This window comes from Gasterosteus aculeatus, chromosome 10 (assembly GCF_964276395.1).
Source record: "Gasterosteus aculeatus chromosome 10, fGasAcu3.hap1.1, whole genome shotgun sequence".
NCBI classification, from domain to species: Eukaryota; Metazoa; Chordata; class Actinopteri; order Perciformes; family Gasterosteidae; genus Gasterosteus; species Gasterosteus aculeatus.
The window spans coordinates 3353847-3379275 of record NC_135697.1 but is presented as its reverse complement, the minus strand read 5'-3'; the positions used below and the strand labels follow the sequence as shown (position 1 = coordinate 3379275).

At 44.6% G+C, this 25429-nt stretch overlaps 1 protein-coding gene and 2 long non-coding RNA genes across 12 annotated transcripts in view; 1 reads left to right on the top strand and 2 right to left on the bottom strand.

The window, feature by feature from the left end:
- LOC120826863 (H-2 class I histocompatibility antigen, K-D alpha chain) overlaps positions 1-25429 on the top strand; it is a 233836-nt gene that overhangs the window by 20434 nt on the left and 187973 nt on the right. The window lies entirely within an intron of this gene.
- LOC144383432 (uncharacterized) lies at positions 2065-20408 on the bottom strand. Of its 7 annotated transcripts, none has more exons than XR_013450820.1 (3): positions 10951-20408; positions 6014-10817; positions 2065-3053 (listed from the first exon to the last, which is right to left on the bottom strand). It is a non-coding gene; the product is annotated as an uncharacterized LOC144383432 (long non-coding RNA). The 7 variants fall into 7 exon arrangements; XR_013450821.1 differs by having other exon boundaries at positions 2078-2345; XR_013450823.1 differs by having other exon boundaries at positions 2078-2327.
- On the bottom strand, positions 20555-25236 carry LOC144383433 (uncharacterized). Its single transcript, XR_013450826.1, has 2 exons — positions 21995-25236; positions 20555-21304 (listed from the first exon to the last, which is right to left on the bottom strand). It is a non-coding gene; the product is annotated as an uncharacterized LOC144383433 (long non-coding RNA).

Genomic DNA, 25429 nt, shown 5'->3' with positions numbered 1-25429 from the left:
TGATCCTCCTCACGTCTCTTATCCTTGTCTGCAGACCAACAGGACGCCATTAGGACGCCACGTCATCGGGACGCCATCAGGACACCACGTCATCGGGACGCCATCAGGACGCCGCGTCAACCCCCCCAGGAGCAAATCCAGATCTACTCATGACACACACACACACACACACACACACACACACACAGATGTACTCACAGACACACTAACATTTGGTTCTAAACAAAGACACACACTATTATTTAGATGTACACAAAGACACAATAACAATTAGATGTACACACAGACACACTAACAATTAGATGTACACACAGACACACTAACGTTTGGTTCTAAACAAAGACACACACTAATACTTAGATGTACACAAAGACACAATAACAATTAGATGTACACACAGACACACTAACAATTAGATGTACACACAGACACACTAACAATTAGATGTACACACGGACAAACTAACAATTAGATCTACACACAGACACACTAACAATTAGATGTACACACAGACACATCCTGATGAGCCTCCTCACGTCTCTTCTCCTTGTCTGCAGACCAACAGGACGCCATCAGGACGCCAAGTCATCGGGACGCTACATCATCGGGACACCATCAGGACGCCATCAGGACACCACGTTATCGGGACGCCATCAGGACACCACGTCATCGGGACGCCATTGGGACGCCACGTCATCAGGACGCCATCAGGACACCACGTCATCGGAACGCCATCAAGACGCTGCGTCAACCCCTCATGATCAAATCCAGATCTAGTCATGACACACACACACACACACACAGATGTACTCAGAGACACACTAACATTTTGACACGCTGGCAAATTTAGATGTACAATTAGATGTACTCACAGACACGTTAACATTTGGTTCTAAACAAAGACACACACTAATATTTAGATCTACACACAGACACACTAACAATTAGATATACTCACAGACACGTTAACATTTGGTTCTAAACAAAGACACACACTAACATTTAGATGTACACAAAGACACATTCATATTTAGATGTACACACTAACAATTAGATGTACACACAGACACACTCACATTTGGTTCTAAACAAAGACACACACTAACATTTAGATGTACACAAAGACACACTAACATTTAGATGTACACACAGACACACTAACAGATCTACACACAGACACACTAACAATTAGATGTACACACAGACACAATAACATTTGGTTCAAAACAAAGACACACACTAACATTTAGATGTACACAAAGACAAAAACAATTAGATGTACGCACAGACACATTAATATTTAAATGTACACACAGATCCACTAACAATCAGATGTACACACAGACACACTAACATTTGGTTCTAAACAAAGACACACACTAATATTTAGATGTACACAAAGACACACTAACAATTAGATGTACACACAGACACACTAACAATTAGATGTACACACGGACACACTAACAATTAGATGTACACACAGACACATCCTGATGACCATCCTCACGTCTCTTCTCCTTGTCTGCAGACCAACAGGACGCCATCAGGACACCATCAGGATGCCATCAGGACGCCACGTCATCGGGACGCTACGTCATCGGGACACACTAACAATTAGATGTACACACAGACACACTAACATTTGGTTATAAACAAAGACACACACTAACATTTAGATGTACACAAAGACAAACACTAATATTTAGATAAACACAAAGACATATTAATATTTAGATGTACACACAGACACACTAACAATTAGATGTACACACCGACACATCCTGATGATCCTCCTCACGTCTCTTCTCCTTGTCTGCAGACCAACAGGACGCCATCAGGACGCCATCAGGACGCCACGTCATCGGGACGCCATCAGGACACCACGTCATCGGGACGCCATCAGGACACCACGTCATCGGGACGCCATCAGGACGCCGAACAATTAGATGTACACACAGACACACTATCATTTAGATGTACACACAGACACACTAACAATTAGATGTACACACAGACACACTATCATTTGGTTCTAAACAATGACACACACTAATATTTAGATGTGCACAAAGACACAATAACAATTAGATATACACACAGACACATTAGTATTCAGAAGTACACAAAAACACACAAACATCTGGTTATGCACAAAGACACATTAATATTTAAATTGACACACAGAACCACTAACAATTAGATCTACACACAGACACACTAACAATTAGATGTACACACGGACACATTCTGATGATCCTCCTCACGTCTCTTCTCCTTGTCTGGAGACCAACAGGACGCCATCAGGACGCCACGTCATCGGGACGCTACGTCATCGGGACACACTAACAATTAGATGTACACACAGACACACTAACAATTAGATGTACACACAGACACACTAACAACATTAACATGTTAATAACTTTTCTTCTTTTCTCTCTTCTCAGGAACTGCTTCAGATGTTTTCCCAATGATTGTGTTATTATTATTGTTAAATGTGTCGTCTGTTTATTATTTTAACAATGAAAATAAATTTTAATAAAAATAAAACCAAATGAATCCGTCTGGTTTTCTTCAGACCAAAGAGAATCACATGTTCTTTATTACTCGTTGACTTGAATGAAGTGAAACAACAATTATCTTGAGTCAATGAGCGTTTGTGTATTTAATAACACACAAAGGTTTCAGTCGACATTTTAAGCTTGATTTCAATTGTTGACTCACTTCCTCCTGTAATCAGACATCAGGAGGAAGAAGAGAATATTCAGTCAATGAACATGTTTCCGATATGGAACATTTTGATTAACACATGAATGCTTCTAAAAAATGATGTCAGGCAACTCAAAGCACAAACAAGTTCAATTCTCTACAAATAAAGCGAATTCAAACCCCAAGTTCATCGGGACGTGTGAGCGTCTCTAATGACGCAGTCAAGTGCAACTCCAGAGATACGAATGTCTGTTCGTTCTCTCTGCTGCTGGGCGACAGACGACATCTTCTCTCCCACGCTGTCAATCAGAAACTCAATGAACCGCAGCCCTTCAACATTCCTACAGTTTAGATAGATGAATAAATAAATATGATAAAAAACGGATCAGACAAATGTGTGTTAACTGCTCCCAAAATGACAAATTCTAAATATTCTAATAGGATAATTTACTCACTCCAATGTTAATGGTAACTTGATCTCAACCATCTTTAGTGACTAAAATCAGCAAACGAATCAGAAGGTTTGTTCTCGGGGTTGATGTTCAAGACAATCATTAACACATCTAGTTGTCCTTTTTTATTTGTTATGTTCTATTACTAAATACTAAATTCATGTATTAATTAATATGTTTTACCGTTGAGGGGGCATGAAGTTAAATGGTTAGTCACCATACAAGTAAAAATGATTATATAGTGATAAACTATATAATATAACCAGGGCTGTAGTGGAGGGTAAACGCACGTAAACGCACGTTTTACGCACTTCTATAATTTTGGAAATAGCGTTTACGCACCTATAAATAGCGTTTACGCACCTCAAAGTTACCTGCGCCTTGTATTCTTCCTTTGGAATAATCCAAAATAAATTTGGTGTAATTTTAAAACAGCTAAGACTACGTTTCCTATTGTTGAACATATAAACGCCGTAGTCTGAATCATTTTCATCTGCGCTGTATTACGGTCTGTGAGCATCCAATCAGTGCCTTGCGGCTGCAGCAGCGACGCCAGTCAGGATCCAGGAGGTGTGTAAACACACGTTGTGGATCAGCCCAGTGGTCCCCAACCTTTCTTACTCCACGGACCGGTTTCATGTCAGACAATATTTCGCGGACCGGTCGAGAAGGTCCGACGGGGGGTGGGGGGGGGGGGGGGGGAGGGGGGGTAGTAGTCGCGCGCTCTGTGTTCGCAGGTCGTGCACGGCAAAAGAAAAACGCCTGGTGACGCGTAGATTAGAAAACAAGTCAGTTCTCAATGTGAAAAAAACATGCTGTATAGGCTATTTATGATGACATAGGTAGTACATGAGTGTTCCTTTAACTTATGTTGTTCATACACATTTATTCATTGTCATTGATTGTATATGACTTTTACTGATAACATAATGCAATATAGCCAGGACAGCCTTACAAGAGTCGCGACACTTTGTGTTGCGTTGCTTCGCATCGCGTCGAGGTCTGTATGATCACAAAATTCAGAGTTTACCCACCTCTAATTTACAGCACTGGCTACAACCATCATTTACCATCATTACCGGCACATTAAGAGCAATGCGTCCAGCTCGCAGACCGCTCCGTCAGTCTGAATCTGAATATCTAATAACTTTACCGAACTATGGAGGAGCCTGCACATATCTTACCTCATTATTTCGAGTTTCCAAAAAGTCGATCCGTATTGAAAGTTGTCAAGATATTCACAGACTTTGACTTTTTTCCGGTATTTTACAAATACGGGCCGGTCTGAGAAGAGCAGCTTTTCCTTCATTTAAAAGAAAAAAGAATCTGTTTAATATGTTTTTTACATAGGCTACTTCCATATTGCGTTGAAATGCAAGCTGCGTTGGTTCTTGCATTGTTGATAGAAAATCATATTTGTGACAAAGATTTTTTTTTCTCTTATAAAGAATTAGAGAAGGTAATTCATCTGTTGATTTAATCTAATTATCAAATAAAGTAGGAAGTGATTAGCAACCTCTGAGTAGCAAAACTCAGAAAATTTAGAAAATCGAGATGCATCGCTAATTGTTTTATCAGTTTAGAATCGATAATCGCTTTAGAATCGATAATCAATTTAGAATCGAATCGTTGACCTCTGAATTGGAATCGAATCGTGAGGTGCCAAGAGATTCCCACCCCTAGTCATGATACATTATTTTAATGCAGAAATTTATCTTACCCCCCCCGAAATGAATCAAAAAAAGATTTGTTCATTTTACTGAACGAGATTCAAAGAACCGAGTCGGTAAAATGATCCGAACTTGCCATCACTAGTGTCGAAATATGAGTGCAAGGCGAAGCAAATGTATCGGTGCTCGGTTCGATCGCTGCTGATCACGTGATCAGTCACGTCCGAAGCTTCGTTTCGGCGCACAGTCACGTGACCGCTTCGATTTGATTCAAATGGGCTGGAAACAGGGTTCGGTCTTGTCGGTTTGTTACAGTCAAAGTCAGTGTTGTTGTAGTTAGTGATGGGACAACCGGCTCTATTATGCGAGTCGGTTCAACCGGACGGTCGTAGGTCGAGTTAATAGATTCGGTCACCGGTTCGCGACGGGGGGGCTGGGCGCGCCTATCGCGCGTTTACTTCCCCCGCCATAGTCGCTCCCATACGTCTAATTGGTGGTTCACAAACAGGCAGAGACCGTGTGATTACAGAGTCATGCAGCAGCCTGCGGTTACGTTCTCCTTCAGTAGCTGGAGCGGTCTCATGACCGCCCGTAACAAACATTTTAGCCTACTCAACATAACTACCAAGATGACGTGTATTTGTATGTGATGTCGGCTGATGTAGCCTATGCATACATTATTTACACATACATGAAAAATAAAGGCTCAATGATTGACAGCGCAAACTTGCCGAGACACCGCTCGGTTGCAGATTCGACGGTGCACGGTTACATCCGGTCTCGTTCAGCAGCTCGGTGTGCGGTCTCCTCGGTTGACGCGGTCTCGGTCTCCACGGTCTCTTCCGGTCATTTACATAGCGTGCACCGCATTTGTTAACGAGTAGGCTACACACGATGTCTAACCCATGATAGAAATATTCCCTGCCTAACCTAATGGGCGTTGTGAATTGGTAGACCTAACCCAGCCTACCTAACTTGCCGTTAATTTTCATTCGGCAAGAGTTTGTTAACTTCTCAGTTAAAGTGCAGGACCGGTCACCTCATGACTTAAATACGGTGCACTGCATTATAAACAATTGTCATGCACAAAATAGCCTACTGCAAAGTGGTGTTTTGTAAACACAAACATTAAATAGCAAGATTATATCACAGCGTTTTATTCGATGCACTTATACATACAATGGCTCATGGGATTGGCTCTCCACGTTAGTAGTACAGCATTCAGTAATTGAGTCGCTCTCATGGTCGCACCGCAACCGCGCTTCCACAACGCTTCAACAACTCGGTTGTCACGGTTCTTTTCTTCTTCTTTTGTTTCTTGGTAGACGACTATCTCTGTAGTACACCGCCACCAACTGTACAGGAGTCTCTTAAGGTTCGGTCGTGCGCGATCAAGGCGGCCCACTTCCTGATTGATTGTACCACCGCTCCAGTGGAGGCGCTGGTGAGCTGGATCAGCCCGCGACTCACAGAAGAAGACCACCGATCGCGCGCTCGAGCTCGCTGAAGCGCGGGCACGAATGAGTGGTTGAAAGCCGGAGTGAGTCGGTTCATTGACGTTTGGCACCCGATTCTCCCGCTTCAGGTACACGAATCGGGTTATTTAACCGGCTCTTCGGTCAGTTCGTTAACACTAGTTGTAGCAAAGCGCAAATTTACAATGGAAGCTGTGGCAAAGAGAGGTCGCTCCGAGATGTGGGAGCACTTCAATTTGATTTCCTCTAACACGGTTGGCAACAGGCAGGCAAAGTCTGTCATTTGTATTGTGTAATTATGGATGTTAATTTTTATTGTGGAAACCACCAGATATTTGGCCGAACCAAACATTCCACGGAGTGAAGACCCGCTAAAATATTGGGTGAAACACAAACATGTACCCACATCTATTTGTATTAGCACGTAATCTTATGCAAACTAACATTTTGTATCATGCTGCTCTTTGCACATCAGGGTCAAATACAGGACACTTGAGACACGGCTTTAGCACAAAACAATGTTATAACATATTTTTACCATTACATTTCACTCTTTTGATTATTCTTTAATCACACATAATATTGCAAAAAAAATATGTTTTTGTGAGACCACGTCTCGTGTTTAGCAAGCAAGTGTAAACCACTCTTTAGATAGCTGATTACAAAATCACAAAAAGATACTTAGATAATGAAACTGAAGCAAGCAATAATATGAATAAAACCGTAGTGACACAAACGACTACTGTGTCTATGTGGAGGGGTCCTGGCCGTGTTCTTCTTCTTGTGTTGGTCCGCAGGTACACGTTGGGATGTGGAGTCTGCCAACCTTCTTTCTTGTGAGGCACCCGCGTTGTAGACAGTCAACACAGATCACAATGCACTGTGTGTCTGTCGGTCAACTGCCCGTCCGTGGTCACTGGATCGGTGGTGTCGGTTGATTGACACTTGTTGTGGTGGTCAGCTACTTTGACAGCTGTTTGGGTGACAAGGAGGATCTGGAATGGTCCCTGCCAGCGTCGTGCTTTTCAGTTTTTTTTTCTCCTGAAGTCTTTCACCGCCACAAAGTCACCAGGTTTCAGTTTGTGGAGCGGTCCTTCAGCTGGTTTTGGGAGGGGGGCTGCAACCTGTTGTCGTATGTTAGACAGAGCAGAAGAGAGTTGTGCACAATATTTTAACATTTCATGTTCGCATAATGCGGTTGAAGGGAGTGGTGCCTTCGGTGCCTCGGTTCCTACGTGAGGAGGAAAACCAAACAATATCTCAAAGGGACTCAGGTTGCTTCGTGTCCGTTTTTTCATGCACATGTACATCAACACTAGAGGCAGGGGTTTTGTCCAGGGCAGACCTGTGTCTGCACAGCATTTTGCCAATTTGGTTTTGAGTGTGCCATTTTCTCGTTCCACAGCCCCTCCACTGGCTGGATGGTATGCGCAGTGTGTTTTTAAATCAATACCCACGTATGCGCTTAATTCTGTAATGGCCTGGTTGACAAAATGAGAACCATTGTCACTTGATATTTTAGAAGGAATGCCCCATCGAGGGATGATTTCAGAAATCAGGGCCTTGGCTACTGTTGCAGCGGTTTGTTTGTTTGCTCGATGGAAAAACCTCCACCCACTTGGAAAACATGTCTACCATCACTTGACAGTGTTTCTTACCTTGTGATGGAGACAACTCCACAAAATCCATCATAATGTGCTCAAATGGGAGGGTTGGTGGTGGGTGTGCAGCCTGGCTGGACGCGCCCACGGGCCTGCCTACATTGTGAGTAGAACAGGTGACACATGCAGAACAGAATTTTTGTGCATATGCTGTGAACCCTTTTGTAAACCACGTCTATTTAAGTGCACGTAACATTCCCCCTTTTGACACATGGTCTGATCCATGACTCAATTTAGCATAATGAGCAAAATAGTGTTTAGGTAAACACGGCTTGCCGTCGGGTCCAGTCCAGATACCGTTGGTGTAAACACAGCCAGATGTGGACCAAAGCCGTCTTTCATGAGGGGTAGAGCGTGACTGCATCGCTGTAAGAGAAGAGGAACTGACTCCTCAGAGCACACGAGAGCACAGGAAGTGGGAAGCGGAAGCAGAGCAGCAGCTTTTGCAGCTGAGTCTGCTCGAGCATCACATATACATCATCCGTATCGGACGTGTGGGCAGCACATTTACAGACAGCAATAGCTGTGGGTAGCAAGATGGATTCCAACAGCTCAGCAATGAGAGTGTGATGTAGGATGGGCTAACCGTCCGATTTAAAGAAGTTCCTGTGTTTCCACAGCACCCCAAAATCATGTACTACACCAAACGCATAGCGAGAGTCAGTGTGAACTGTGACTGTTTTACCCGTAGCCAGTTTACAGGCCTCGGTCAGAGCGATGAGCTCGGCTGCCTGGGCTGAGAGGTGACATGGCAGAGGACCTGAACACAGCACACCTGAGTCAGAAACAACAGCAAAACCAACACGATTTTCACCAGACTGAGGATCGCGGGAGGCGGATCCATCCACATACATTACCATGTCGCTGTTAGTTAGTGGAGCGTCCACTAGGTCAGGGCGAGGAGTGCACTGAGCTTGGAGCTCAGCCAAACAGTTGTGGTCCTCCCCATCCCCAGGAATAGGAAGTAATGATGCAGGGTTTAGGTTAGTACAACGTTTATAGTGACATTCGGCATGTCCAGGAGACACGTGTGGTAACGCAAATAGCGAGCCGCAGAGAGGTGAGATGATTTCTGTTCGAGGAGAATCAAAGAAACCGCGTGCGGAACGAGCAGAGTGAGTGGTGCGTAACCCACTATGTCACGTGAGGCAGTGAGCGCCTCTTCAGGCGCGGCCACAGCGCGCAAACATTGTGGCAGTCCTGCAGCGACAGGGTCGAGTTCAGCGGAGAAATACGCCACCGTGTACACAGTGAGTTCTGTGAAACCCTGTAGAGGCGGAGCGCAGAACGAGCGGATCGATTGTCTCCTCCCAGTCAGTGAGAGATTCACACTGAGCCACAAATGGTCCCAAATCCCTCCATTGGTCAAGGCGTCCTTTAGACAGTGAGACACTGGGAGCCGGGAACTTGAAACAGTTCTTTGTCTGCATGAGGAGAAACCCGTGCTTCACCAGCCTGGCTCAGCCTCCGAGCATCATCGATCGGGATCCACCACTGATACACAAAAAGAGGATCAGAGGGAGCCTTTTGCACCATTTGGAGTGCGGCTCTACGCCGAACCACTTTAAGGCCGTCTGGAGATGACGTCAAACAAATACCACATGTACACATCAAGTCTCTGCCCATCAGATTTATGGGGCAGAGTGAAGAGAGTAAAAAAGAATGTTTTACTTTTATGTCAGGGTTTAGGTCAGTCTCGTCAGAGTGTACTGTCGTCATAGGTGCAGTAAATTTTCCTGTCACAGTCAAACCTGAAGCCCCTTGAGAATATACATACCGCCCACTCATTTTTTGATTTGGAAAAGGTTTTTCTTGAATTACTGAATGAGTAGCTCCGGAGTCTACTAAAAACGCCAATTCTTTCCCTTCCACAATTACTCTTGTAGTTGGCATATCTTTGTATGCATCTTGTGACGACTCGAAGAGACTGTGAAGATTAACTTCCTGTTTTTATTTTTGTAACCACGCCACTTCCTGTATCTAGTTTCTCACCCTTTGTTTCTCCCCACAGCTGAGTTTAGTTTGCAATCACCTCCACCTGTATTTAAGCCTCAGTTCCCCACTTGTCTGTGTCAGGTTATCTTTTGTGTTTCCTAGAGGTGTATGTTTGTAGTTAGAAGTCCCCAGTGCTGTTTTTGGTAAACTTGTTTTTACTTCGTTGCCAGGCTCTCTTCCTTTTTTTGTTTCTTCAAGAGCGTGTGGATTCCGCCTTTGCCTGTGCACCTTTTTGTCTTGCATTAGTTTATTTTTCTAGTAAAAGATTTCAAACCTGCAAAGAACCTTCGGTGCCTTATTGCTCTGCACCTGAGTCGAAGTCCTGACCCCTGACACATCTGATGAAAACATAGCATACGTGAGTGGTGGTGGTGTGGATGTATTCTGTTGCTGTTGCTCTAAGTGAGAAATGATGCTGAGCAAAACAGCATGTTGTTCTGTAGTGTGCGTGCGAGGAAGCAGGTCTTCATTGCAGCATTGTGTGTGTGTGTGTGTGTGTGTGTGTGTGTGTTTCACTTCCCTGTTTTGGAGAGGCAGCAGTAGTCATCCCTTCACACGTGCAATCTCCATCCCACACACACAGTCAGTCTGAAGTGCCGAATTGTTGACCCCCTCTGTCAGTCCCGGCGTGGCGCTGTCGTCCGTGTGGCTGACGTACCTGGTTTGAACGGGAGGGGCAGTCTTTGTACCAATGTCCTGTTTTGCCACAGAGGAAGCATTCATCGGGTTGCACTTCTTGTGGGGCCCCTCCTTGAAAACGCCCTCTTCTCCCATGATTTATTCCATATGCTCGTCCTCTCTGTTGGTCCCTCCCATAAGATTTTCCGGATGGGTGGGGGTCTCGTCCTCCTTCTGCACCCAGTTTCAACTGTTTTACGGCTTGGAGCATCGCAAGCTGGGCTTTCTCCCCAGTCTGCTTGCTGCGTTTGTCCTGACACATTTGATTTTCCACATGCATTTTATAGTTGTGTCGTGCATGTTTTACCACTTCTGTGAGCCTTGCATCTTCCAGACCCACGACAGAGTGTTCAGTGGCAGTTTTGACGTCTGGCAGAAGCCCGTTCATGAAGGCGTTCTTGAGATGGTTTTCCCACACAGTCATGTCGGTTATGTCTGTGGGCTCCTCGAGGCCGCTGTGAATCTGAAAGGCAGCCACAAGACGCTGATAGTAAAATGTTACATCTTCGGCTTTACCTTGTTTCGTGCTGTTGATGAGGGCCATGTTTACTGGGAAGGCCGCAACCACAGCAGCACAGATGGCTGTTATGTCTTTGCATAACGTCAGGAACTCTTTTCCAAAAGCCACGCCATTTTTTATGGTGGGCAGATGGAAGGCAGGTAGTCCATCCTGTGGCCCTGGAACCTGAAACATGGGGGCTTGAATATAAGACCCGTCCAGTTTACTGTCCATGGTGGTGTTAGGACTAAGAAAATCCACAATTCTGCCGGCTGTGCCCCTCCAGGGGGATGGGTCGTGGATTGACCATGCAGTCCGGGGTGGACTGAGCTGTGGGGTCAGGTCTGAATGGGTTGAGGGGTGAGCATGATTTGACGTCTGCACCTCCCTGGTCTCCCAGCCGGGTTTGACTGCGTGTTACAGGTCTGCCAACCGTAGGATCGGGGTTGTACGGTGGTGGAGATTGTTGGACTGGAGGTGGTGCAGGAATTTGATAACACGTGTTCAGGAGAGGACCGCCTGCCCCTGTCAGGGATGGATACAGTGGAGAAGACACACATGGATTATTCTGTGTTTCAATGTCAAGTTTTTCAGTTTTTAAAAACGTAATTTTCTTCATCATTCGTTTTCTCTCCCTGCATTCACATTCCATTTCCCATTGTGCCAGACATGTCTGGTTTTCTCTATTATTTCCAAGTCTTTAACTTTGATCTTTTTACCACTTTTCTATTTTATTTTATTTATTTTTTCAACCTTTCTTCCAAATCCCCTCCTCACATTTTAAGTTTAGCGGCACTCAACGAGCCGTTTTCTGGAAACCCAAACTCTTTTGTCCAGTATGGGCGACACTCTGTACATGTTTTCCCGTATTTCTGCTGCATCATTGCCACAATCGGACCCGACGGTTTCGTGAGTTCTGCGGACTGGCCACCCATCTTTTACTGGTGGACCCTACCGGTTTACTTATTACAATACAGCCGTCACCGTAAGGCTTAGTTTCTTTACTCAAGGAAAAACTTTGCAAAAACCCCACTCAAAACTCACGCTTCGATTTTGCCACGATCTTGTTCTAAGGGTAATTCAGTAGAACTCACGTTTGGTTAACAAAAACAGTGATATCGTTTTACCTGTTTCAGCATGAAATTCACGTATACTATTTACACGGTCTTATTCCACAGGTGGAATTCACGTTTGTTCAATAGCAACGGTCTTATTTTACCCGGGTAGTCAAGCGATCTCTGAGAATTTGTTCCGAGTGAAATCGTACACGATCCTACCTACCTTCGCATAAAATGATGCATTAGAAATATCCCGGAATCATGTACTCCAAAAAAAATAAAAGATGATTATAAGAAAAAAACACCCAAAATGTTAAACAATTTTACTCCCCAGACTATAACAACCACTTGATCAGTCATCCGTCTCCGTTATGTTCAACTCTTACTGTTACTTTATAATCGGAATTTCAACTTCTTACCCGAGTTTGTAGAAATTAATTCTTTTTCGCTGGATTCACGTGACGTCAGTCAGGACTCCTCTGGTTTCTGCCGGTCCTTTCTCTCTTGTCTAAGGAGGTATGAGGCAAGATCATCAGCTGGTGATCCTGGAAAAGCCTTTTCCCCGGACGGTCCCCTGGAGCCTGACGGACGGTCAGTGAATCCTGTTCGTGACGGGAAATTGTTGTGGAATATTTCAATAAAAGCTCGGTAGAAGAGAATGATTTGTCTGATAAAACAGAGTCTTGATGAATGATCAAAGTTGCGAAAAGTCCATTTATTGCTTGCAAGTAGGAGGTCAAATACACAGGCACGTATCACAGTGCTCTGTGGAAATGGCGTCTCCGAGCACTAAAGACGCTGAGTTTTTATACACATGTGAAGAACATTCTCCGTGCCAGCTACGAGAAGCTGCAAAGCAGGTTGAGATAAGAACCCAGGTGAAGCTGAGGGCAGCACACACACACACACAAGAGCCTCCTCAGTGGCCGGTGCCAATCATAATTAATTGACATGAAAGTAAAACTTGGATCCAGAACTTTCGTACAGAATCAGATATCAACCAAGGCCATGAAGAGGAGTCCTTTGTTTTGAAGCTTCTATGAGATCGAGTCGACCGTCCTCTCTTCTCAGCGCACAGCTGCAAACTATCATTTTGTATCATGCTGCTCTTTGCACATCAGGGTCAAATACAGGACACTTGAGACACGGCTTTAGCACAAAACAATGTTATAACATATTTTTACCATTACAATATATATATATATATATATATATATATATATATATATATATATATGCACAAAGGTGCAGAAAGACATAGATACGTTTTTGTTCCACTTCTTTCCAATGTACAGAGAATTGAAACACACAAACAAGGACACAATTCAAACCTGAAAAACAATAGTTTTATTCATATAGGAATCCATGTATTTATTAGATGATTTATCGGTTCAACTTTTCATTATCAGAGACTGGGCCAAAATATATTGGTAGGCTCGAAACATTTGCACTATAGGTTTTCAACAGCAGAGATCATCAGAGTTTGCGATGCATTGAATGAACCTTTTTCCGATACAATTGGCTGGAAAGCTTCCCTGGTTCAGAAAGCTTCACTTTGCCATCACTACCTTCCCTTCTCCAGAACTCAGGTAGAGCACATCGGGATCTCGCCCGACAGGATTTAACAAAACAACGTCTTTGACAGGCTACAAAAACACAAGCCTTCTCTCTCCTTTGGCCACCGGCTCGTTAGCTGATTAGTCTCTTGGGTCTTCAGTGGCCACGCCTCCTCGCCAACAGCCAACCAGCACCGCGCACCTGTGAATCAGGGGCACTTTTCCCCCACTCACACAGTTAAAGGGGCGGAACAAAACATGGGGACATGTAACACACATTACAGTTAAAACACGTCATGATGTAAATAATATGTGAATAAGGATTGTGTGCCGCATCTCTCTTGTTCTGTGTTCAGTCTGAATTAAGTGTTCACTTCCTACAACAACCTGTTTTCTTTGATTCCACCTAGTTACTGATGACGTGTAGAAAATGCTGGATTGTGATTGGTCAGAATCGAGCTGTAGAAGCACATTGAAGTCAGCGGTCCTCCCTCTTCTCCCTCAGTAGGCGCGTGATCCTTGAAGAGAACGTGAAACCTTACAAACAAGCGGACGTTAAAATGCGACTTGTCGGGGCGGAGATCTCGGTTCTGTCTCTCCTGATGATGAGCCTTCACGGCGCTGCAGCACGTGAGTTGACGCTTTGTTTAATGAGGTGTTTGATTGTAGAAGAAGAGACGCTTCGTGTCTTCATAGGCTGCAGACATCAGCTGAAGTGTCTCTGATGTCTCTGATGTTTAGCTCAGGACTCTCTCGATGACGACAGACAAAGTTGTAAAAAGTAACACATGTCAGAGCTCTCAACTTTTCAAAAAACCTTGGAGTGAGGTTTGGTGGGGGGTGACCATATTAGACATTTATATATGTCTACGATACGGCCGACAGGGAAGTTGAACAGAGACCGACGCGGAGATATTTGATGTGTGGCGGAAGTGCGCTCAACGCGTGACACTAGAGAGGCCTGATTGTTGTCAAAGTGCGCGCGTGTTTCCTCTCGTGAGTTTGTGTGAAGGACAGAAGCGTGTTTGTCTCACTCTGCTGTCTCTGTCTTCGGGACATTAAATCGCTCTTGAAGCGGACATGGCAGCATGACGTAACGCGGCACACGAGTACGGACCAGAAACATGACGTCACAACAATATCTAGCGCACTTTAATATTTCAAGTTTTAACTTGTTCATGTTGGAAATAAAGACATGTGCTGCGGTTCATTTAGTGCAGAAAACATGTCTACCATCACTTGACAGTGTTTCTTACCTTGTGATGGAGACAACTCCACAAAATCCATCATAATGTGCTCAAATGGGCGGGTTGGTGGTGGGTGTGCAGCCTGGCTGGACACGCCCACGGGCCTGCCTACATTGTGAGTAGAACAGGTGACACATGCAGAACAGAATGTTTGTGCATATGCTGTGAACCCTTTTGTAAACCACGTCTATTTAAGTGCACGTAACATTCCCCCTTTTGACACATGGTCTAAACCATGAGTCAATTTAGCATAATGAGCAAAATAGTGTTTAGGTAAACACGGCTTGCCGTCGGGTCCAGTCCAGATACCGTTGGTGTAAAAACAGCCAGATGTGGACCAAAGCCGTCTTTCAGAGCGTGACTGCATCGCTGTAAGAGAAGAGGAACTGACTCCTCAGAGCACATGAGAGCACAGGAAGTGGGAAGCGGAAGCTGAGCAGCAGCTTTTGCAGCCGAGTCTGCTCGAGCATCACATATACATCATCCGTATCGGACGTGTGGGCAGCACATTTACAGACAGCAATAGCTGTGGGTAGCAAGATGGATTCCAACAGTTCAGCAATGAGAGTGTGATGTAGGATGGGCTAACCGTCCGATTTAAAGAAGTTCCTGTGTTTCCACAGCACCCCAAAATCATGTACTACACCAAACGCATAGCGAGAGTCAGTGTGAACTGTGACTGTTTTACCTGTAGCCAGTTTACAGGCCTCGGTCAGAGCGATGAGCTCGGCTGCCTGGGCTGAGAGGTGACATGGCAGAGGACCTGAACACAGCACACCTGAGTCAGAAACAACAGCAAAACCAACACGATTTTCACCAGACTGAGGGTCGCGGGAGGCGGATCCATCCACATACATTACCATGTCGCTGTTAGGCAATGGAGTGTCCACTAGGTCAGGGCGAGGAGTGCACTGAGCTTGGAGCTCAGCCAAACAGTTGTGGTCCTCCCCATCCCCAGGAATAGGAAGTAATGATGCAGGGTTTAGGTTAGTACAACGTTTATAGTGACATTCGGCATGTCCAGGAGACACGTGTGGTAACGCAAATAGCGAGCCGCAGAGAGGTGAGATGATTTCTGTTCGAGGAGAATCAAAGAAACCGCGTGCGGAACGAGCAGAGTGAGTGGTGCGTAACCCACTATGTCACGTGAGGCAGTGAGCGCCTCTTCAGGCGCGGCCACAGCGCGCAAACATTGTGGCAGTCCTGCAGCGACAGGGTCGAGTTCAGCGGAGAAATACGCCACCGTGTACACAGTGAGTTCTGTGAAACCCTGTAGAGGCGGAGCGCAGAACGAGCGGATCGATTGTCTCCTCCCAGTCAGTGAGAGATTCACACTGAGCCACAAATGGTCCCAAATCCCTCCATTGGTCAAGGCGTCCTTTAGACAGTGAGACACTGGGAGCCGGGAACTTGAAACAGTTCTTTGTCTGCATGAGGAGAAACCCGTGCTTCACCAGCCTGGCTCAGCCTCCGAGCATCATCGATCGGGATCCACCACTGATACACAAAAAGAGGATTAGAGGGAGCCTTTTGCACCATTTGGAGTGCGGCTCTACGCCGAACCACTTTAAGGCCGTCTGGAGATGACGTCAAACAAATACCACATGTACACATCAAGTCTCTGCCCATCAGATTTATGGGGCAGAGTGAAGAGAGTAAAAAAGAATGTTTTACTTTTATGTCAGGGTTTAGGTCAGTCTCGTCAGAGTGTACTGTCGTCATAGGTGCAGTAAATTTTCCTGTCACAGTCAAACCTGAAGCCCCTTGAGAATATACATACCGCCCACTCATTTTTTGATTTGGAAAAGGTTTTTCTTGAATTACTGAATGAGTAGCTCCGGAGTCTACTAAAAACGCCAATTCTTTCCCTTCCACAATTACTCTTGTAGTTGGCATATCTTTGTATGCATCTTGTGACGACTCGAAGAGACTGTGAAGATTAACTTCCTGTTTTTATTTTTGTAACCACGCCACTTCCTGTATCTAGTTTCTCACCCTTTGTTTCTCCCCACAGCTGAGTTTAGTTTGCAATCACCTCCACCTGTATTTAAGCCTCAGTTCCCCACTTGTCTGTGTCAGGTTATCTTTTGTGTTTCCTAGAGGTGTATGTTTGTAGTTAGAAGTCCCCAGTGCTGTTTTTGGTAAACTTGTTTTTACTTCGTTGCCAGGCTCTCTTCCTTTTTTTGTTTCTTCAAGAGCGTGTGGATTCCGCCTTTGCCTGTGCACCTTTTTGTCTTGCATTAGTTTATTTTTCTAGTAAAAGATTTCAAACCTGCAAAGAACCTTCGGTGCCTTATTGCTCTGCACCTGAGTCGAAGTCCTGACCCCTGACACATCTGATGAAAACATAGCATACGTGAGTGGTGGTGGTGTGGATGTATTCTGTTGCTGTTGCTCTAAGTGAGAAATGATGCTGAGCAAAACAGCATGTTGTTCTGTAGTGTGCGTGCGAGGAAGCAGGTCTTCATTGCAGCATTGTGTGTGTGTGTGTGTGTGTGTGTGTGTGTGTTTCACTTCCCTGTTTTGGAGAGGCAGCAGTAGTCATCCCTTCACACGTGCAATCTCCATCCCACACACACAGTCAGTCTGAAGTGCCGAATTGTTGACCCCCTCTGTCAGTCCCGGCGTGGCGCTGTCGTCCATGTGGCTGACGTACCTGGTTTGAACGGGAGGGGCAGTCTTTGTACCAATGTCCTGTTTTGCCACAGAGGAAGCATTCATCGGGTTGCACTTCTTGTGGGGCCCCTCCTTGAAAACGCCCTCTTCTCCCATGATTTATTCCATATGCTCGTCCTCTCTGTTGGTCCCTCCCATAAGATTTTCCGGATGGGTGGGGGTCTCGTCCTCCTTCTGCACCCAGTGTCAACTGTTTTACGGCTTGGAGCATCGCAAGCTGGGCTTTCTCCCCAGTCTGCTTGCTGCGTTTGTCCTGACACATTTGATTTTCCACATGCATTTTATAGTTGTGTCGTGCATGTTTTACCACTTCTGTGAGCCTTGCATCTTCCAGACCCACGACAGAGTGTTCAGTGGCAGTTTTGACGTGTGGCAGAAGCCCGTTCATGAAGGCGTTCTTGAGATGGGTTTCCCACACAGTCATGTCGGTTATGTCTGTGGGCTCCTCGAGGCCGCTGTGAATCTGAAAGGCAGCCACAAGACGCTGATAGTAAAATGTTACATCTTCGGCTTTACCTTGTTTCGTGCTGTTGATGAGGGCCATGTTGACTGGGAAGGCCGCAACCACAGCAGCACAGATGGCTGTTATGTCTTTGCATAACGTCAGGAACTCTTTTCCAAAAGCCACGCCATTTTTTATGGTGGGCAGATGGAAGGCAGGTAGTCCATCCTGTGGCCCTGGAACCTGAAACATGGGGGCTTGAATATAAGACCCGTCTAGTTTACTGTCCATGGTGGTGTTAGGACTAAGAAAATCCACAATTCTGCTGGCTGTGCCCCTCCAGGGGGATGGGTCGTGGATTGACCATGCAGAGTCCGGGGTGGACTGAGCTGTGGGGTCAGGTCTGAATGGGTTGAGGGGTGAGCATGATTTGACGTCTGCACCTCCCTGGTCTCCCAGCCGGGTTTGACTGCGTGTTACAGGTCTGCCAACCGTAGGATCGGGGTTGTACGGTGGTGGAGATTGTTGGACTGGAGGTGGTGCAGGAATTTGATAACACGTGTTCAGGAGAGGACCGCCTGCCCCTGTCAGGGATGGATACAGTGGAGAAGACACACATGGATTATTCTGTGTTTCAATGTCAGGTTTTTCAGTTTTTAAAAACGTAATTTTCTTCATCATTCGTTTTCTCTCCCTGCATTCACATTCCATTTCCCATTGTGCCAGACATGTCTGGTTTTCTCTATTATTTCCAAGTCTTTAACTTTGATCTTTTTACCACTTTTCTATTTTATTTTATTTATTTTTTTCAACCTTTCTTCCAAATCCCCTCTTAACATTTTAAGTTTAGCGGCACTCAACGAGCCGTTTTCTGGAAACCCAAACTCTTTTGTCCAGTATGGGCGACACTCTGTACATGTTTTCCCGTATTTCTGCTGCATCATTGCCACAATCGGACCCGACGGTTTCGTGAGTTCTGCGGACTGGCCACCCATCTTTTACTGGTGGACCCTACCGGTTTACTTATTACAATACAGCCGTCACCGTAAGGCTTAGTTTCTTTACTCAAGGAAAAACTTTGCAAAAACCCCACTCAAAACTCACGCTTCGATTTTGCCACGATCTTGTTCTAAGGGTAATTCAGTAGAACTCACGTTTGGTTAACAAAAACAGTGATATCGTTTTACCTGTTTCAGCATGAAATTCACGTATACTATTTACACGGTCTTATTCCACAGGTGGAATTCACGTTTGTTCAATAGCAACGGTCTTATTTTACCCGGGTAGTCAAGCGATCTCTGAGAATTTGTTCCGAGTGAAATCGTACACGATCCTACCTACCTTCGCATAAAATGATGCATTAGAAATATCCCGGAATCATGTACTCCAAAAAAAATATTAAAAGATTATTATAAGAAAAAAACACCCAAAATGTTAAATAATTTTACTCCCCAGACTATAACAACCACTTGATCAGTCATCCGTCTCCGTTATGTTCAACTCTTACTGTTACTTTATAATCGGAATTTCAACTTCTTACCCGAGTTTGTAGAAATTAATTCTTTTTCGCTGGATACACGTGACGGTTTCTGCCGGTCCTTTCTCTCTTGTCTAAGGAGGTATGAGGCAAGATCATCAGCTGGTGATCCTGGAAAAGGCCTTTTCCCCAGACGGTCCCCTGGAGCCTGACGGACGGTCAGTGAATCCTGTTCGTGACGGCAAATTGTTGTGGAATATTTCAATAAAAGCTCGGTAGAAGAGAATGATTTGTCTGATAAAACAGTCTTGATGAATGATCAAAGTTGCGAAAAGTCCATTTATTGCTTGCAAGCAGGAGGTCAAATACACAGGCACGTATCACGGTGCTCTGTGGAAATGGCGTCTCCGAGCACCAAAGACGCAGAGGTTTTATACACATGTGAAGAACATTCTCCGTGCCAGCTACGAGAAGCTGCAAAGCAGGTTGAGATAAGAACCCAGGTGAAGCTGAGGGCAGCACACACACACACACAAGATCCTCCTCAGTGGCCGGTGCCAATCATAATTAATTGACATGAAAGTAAAACTTGGATCCAGAACTTTCGTACAGAATCAGATATCAACCAAGGCCATGAAGAGGAGTCCTTTGTTTTGAAGCTTCTATGAGATCGAGTCGACCGTCCTCCCTTCTCAGCGCACAGCTGCAAACTATCATTTTGTATCATGCTGCTCTTTGCACATCAGGGTCAAATACAGGACACTTGAGACACGGCTTTAGCACAAAACAATGTTATAACATATTTTACCATTACAATATATATATATATATATATATATATATATATATATATATATATATATATATATGCACAAAGGTGCAGAAAGACATAGATACGTTTTTGTTCCACTTCTTTCCAATGTACAGAGAATTGAAACACACAAACAAGGACACAATTCAAACCTGAAAAACAATAGTTTTATTCATATAGGAATCCATGTATTTATTAGATGATTTATCGGTTCAACTTTTCATTATCAGAGACTGGGCCAAAATATACTGGTAGGCTCGAAACATTTGCACTATAGGTTTTCAACAGCAGAGATCATCAGAGTTTGCGATGCATTGAATGAACCTTTTTCCGATACAATTGGCTGGAAAGCTTCCCTGGTTCAGAAAGCTTCACTTTGCCATCACTACCTTCCCTTCTCCAGAACTCAGGTAGAGCACATCGGGATCTCGCCCGACAGGATTTAACAAAACAACGTCTTTGACAGGCTACAAAAACACAAGCCTTCTCTCTCCTTTGGCCACCGGCTCGTTAGCTGATTAGTCTCTTGGGTCTTCAGTGGCCACGCCTCCTCGCCAACAGCCAACCAGCACCGCGCACCTGTGAATCAGGAGCACTTTTCCCCCACTCACACAGTTAAAGGGGCGGAACAAAACATGGGGACATGTAACACACATTACAGTTAAAACACGTCATGATGTAAATAATATGTGAATAAGGATTGTGTGCCGCATCTCTCTTGTTCTGTGTTCGGTCTGAATTAAGTGTTCACTTCCTACAACAACCTGTTTTCTTTGATTCCACCTAGTTACTGATGACGTAGAGCAAATGCCGGATTGTGATTGGTCAGAATCGAGCTGTAGAAGCACATTGAAGTCAGCGGTCCTCCCTCTTCTCCCTCAGTAGGCGCGTGATCCTTGAAGAGAACGTGAAACCTTACAAACAAGCGGACGTTAAAATGCGACTTGTCGGGGCGGAGATCTCGGTTCTGTCTCTCCTGATGATGAGCCTTCACGGCGCTGCAGCACGTGAGTTGACGCTTTGTTTAATGAGGTGTTTGATTGTAGAAGAAGAGACGCTTCGTGTCTTCATAGGCCGCAGACATCAGCTGAAGTGTCTCTTCTTGTAAAAAGTAACACATGTCAGAGCTCTCAACTTTTAAAAAACCTTGGAGTGAGGTTTGGTGGGGGGTGACCATATTAGACATTTATATATGTCTACGATACGGCCGACAGGGAAGTTGAACAGAGACCGACGCGGAGATATTTGATGTGTGGCGGAAGTGCGCTCAACGCGTGACACTAGAGAGGCCTGATTGTTGTCAAAGTGCGCGCGTGTTTCCTCTCGTGAGTTTGTGTGAAGGACAGAAGCGTGTTTGTCTCACTCTGCTGTCTCTGTCTTCGGGACATTAAATCGCTCTTGAAGCGGACATGGCAGCATGACGTAACGCGGCACATGAGTACGGACCAGAAACATGACGTCACAACAATATCTAGCGCACTTTAATATTTCAAGTTTTAACTTGTTCATGTTGGAAATAAATACATGTGCTGCGGTTCATTTAGTGCAGAAAACATGTCTACCATCACTTGACAGTGTTTCTTACCTTGTGATGGAGACAACTCCACAAAATCCATCATAATGTGCTCAAATGGGAGGGTTGGTGGTGGGTGTGCAGCCTGGCTGGACGCGCCCACGGGCCTGCCTACATTGTGAGTAGAACAGGTGACACATGCAGAACAGAATGTTTGTGCATATGCTGTGAACCCTTTTGTAAACCACGTCTATTTAAGTGCACGTAACATTCCCCCTTTTGACACATGGTCTAATCCATGAGTCAATTTAGCATAATGAGCAAAATAGTGTTTAGGTAAACACGGCTTGCCGTCGGGTCCAGTCCAGATACCGTTGGTGTAAACACAGCCAGATGTGGACCAAAGCCGTCTTTCAGAGCGTGACTGCATCGCTGTAAGAGAAGAGGAACTGACTCCTCAGAGCACACGAGAGCACAGGAAGTGGGAAGCGGAAGCAGAGCAGCAGCTTTTGCAGCTGAGTCTGCTCGAGCATCACATATACATCATCCGTATCGGACGTGTGGGCAGCACATTTACAGACAGCAATAGCTGTGGGTAGCAAGATGGATTCCAACAGTTCAGCAATGAGAGTGTGATGTAGGATGGGCTAACCGTCCGATTTAAAGAAGTTCCTGTGTTTCCACAGCACCCCAAAATCATGTACTACACCAAACGCATAGCGAGAGTCAGTGTGAACTGTGACTGTTTTACCCTTAGTCAGTTTACAGGCCTCGGTCAGAGCGATGAGCTCGGCTGCCTGGGCTGAGAGGTGACATGGCAGAGGACCTGAACACAGCACACCTGAGTCAGAAACAACAGCAAAACCAACACGATTTTCACCAGACTGAGGATCGCGGGAGGCGGATCCATCCACATACATTACCATGTCGCTGTTAGGCAATGGAGTGTCCACTAGGTCAGGGCGAGGAGTGCACTGAGCTTGGAGCTCAGCCAAACAGTTGTGGTCCTCCCCATCCCCAGGAATAGGAAGTAATGATGCAGGGTTTAGGTTAGTACAACGTTTATAGTGACATTCGGCATGTCCAGGAGACACGTGTGGTAACGCAAATAGCGAGCCGCAGAGAGGTGAGATGATTTCTGTTCGAGGAGAATCAAAGAAACCGCGTGCGGAACGAGCAGAGTGAGTGGTGCGTAACCCACTATGTCACGTGAGGCAGTGAGCGCCTCTTCAGGCGCGGCCACAGCGCGCTAACATTGTGGCAGTCCTGCAGCGACAGGGTCGAGTTCAGCGGAGAAATACGCCACCGTGTACACAGTGAGTTCTGTGAAACCCTGTAGAGGCGGAGCGCAGAACGAGCGGATCGATTGTCTCCTCCCAGTCAGTGAGAGATTCACACTGAGCCACAAATGGTCCCAAATCCCTCCATTGGTCAAGGCGTAATTTAGACAGTGAGACACTGGGAGCCGGGAACTTGAAACAGTTCTTTGTCTGCATGAGGAGAAACCCGTGCTTCACCAGCCTGGCTCAGCCTCCGAGCATCATCGATCGGGATCCACCACTGATACACAAAAAGAGGATCAGAGGGAGCCTTTTGCACCATTTGGAGTGCGGATCTACGCCGAACCACTTTAAGGCCGTCTGGAGATGACGTCAAACAAATACCACATGTACACATCAAGTCTCTGCCCATCAGATTTATGGGACAGAGTGAAGAGAGTAAAAAAGAATGTTTTACTTTTATGTCAGGGTTTAGGTCAGTCTCGTCAGAGTGTACTGTCGTCATAGGTGCAGTAAATTTCCTGTCACAGTCAAACCTGAAGCCCCTTGAGAATATACATACCGCCCACTCATTTTTTGATTTGGAAAAGGTTTTTCTTGAATTACTGAATGAGTAGCTCCGGAGTCTACTAAAAACGCCAATTCTTTCCCTTCCACAATTACTCTTGTAGTTGGCATATCTTTGTATGCATCTTGTGACGACTCGAAGAGACTGTGAAGATTAACTTCCTGTTTTTATTTTTGTAACCACGCCACTTCCTGTATCTAGTTTCTCACCCTTTGTTTCTCCCCACAGCTGAGTTTAGTTTGCAATCACCTCCACCTGTATTTAAGCCTCAGTTCCCCACTTGTCTGTGTCAGGTTATCTTTTGTGTTTCCTAGAGGTGTATGTTTGTAGTTAGAAGTCCCCAGTGCTGTTTTTGGTAAACTTGTTTTTACTTCGTTGCCAGGCTCTCTTCCTTTTTTTGTTTCTTCAAGAGCGTGTGGATTCCGCCTTTGCCTGTGCACCCTTTTTGTCTTGCATTAGTTTATTTTTCTAGTAAAAGATTTATACGTACGATGAAATCATGTCAATGTGGTACGAGTTATTTTCATAAACATTCATATTCAAACAGTCAGTCACTACATTTCATCCGTTCAGGCTGCTGTGAAGCTTCTAGACTTTTACTTTGAAACAACAAGTTCGTGAAGTGGGAAGTGTAATCTGTAACTAAATCTTGATTTAGAGAATCATATGCACAATCATATGCACTCAGTAAACACACATCATTCATGAGAACCTGCTGAACATCATTATGAAGTTCATATCAGGAATCAGGAAACATTTATTGCCATAATATGTCAGACGAAATAGATTTATTGTAGACCAGATTTGCAAAATGTTTTAGTGCTGAAAAAAAGCCTCATAAATATGAATTCCATCAATTCAGACACAGGACAAAAACTCTCAAACACCTGCAGACATTTTACTGTGCTGATCCTTTTAACAATATTCTAATCTTCTTGGATTCTATCTACCTGATACCGATAGATCAGGAACATTTATTGCCAAAATATGTTAAGACATACAAGGAATTTGACACGGCGTTTGGTGCATAACAATGGACAGTTAGACAATGAGACAATGGACAACAAGACAAATAACATGGCATGTTTAGTTTACAAATTTACAATTCAACTCGGCAGTATTAAGTTGAAGGCTATAGGCTCTTCGGATATAGAATAAAAAAAGAAAATTGTGTGAAGGGAGTAACCAGTGAAATAAGGGATGTCAGAGTCAGTCAGATATCACTGAGGAGACGTTTCTTAAATATAAATCTGTGTCCATCTGTTCATACTTTAGGTTTTCATGAAGATACTTTACAGTTACATAAATATAGAGATACACGAGAAGCTGATCCGATTAGTTTGTTGTTTCTTGACGGTTGAATCAAAAAAAGAGAACAGAATGAATAAATTGTTATTTGAATATAAAACCTGTAAACAGCAATTAAAAGATCAAATCAATGACCTTTGAACTCGTTTGTGCTTCCACTTCACTTCAAGAAACTCAAAGTTCAAAAATAATAAGAAATCTGGTTTTACAAACTGATTTCTATGCGTGAAAGTCAGAAACACACATGATGATCTGAATATGTGACTTATTTGATATTTCATTTAAGAATATAATGTTTTTAAAAGCTGAATCATCATAAATATCAAAGTAAACATTTTCTGTATTTATTGA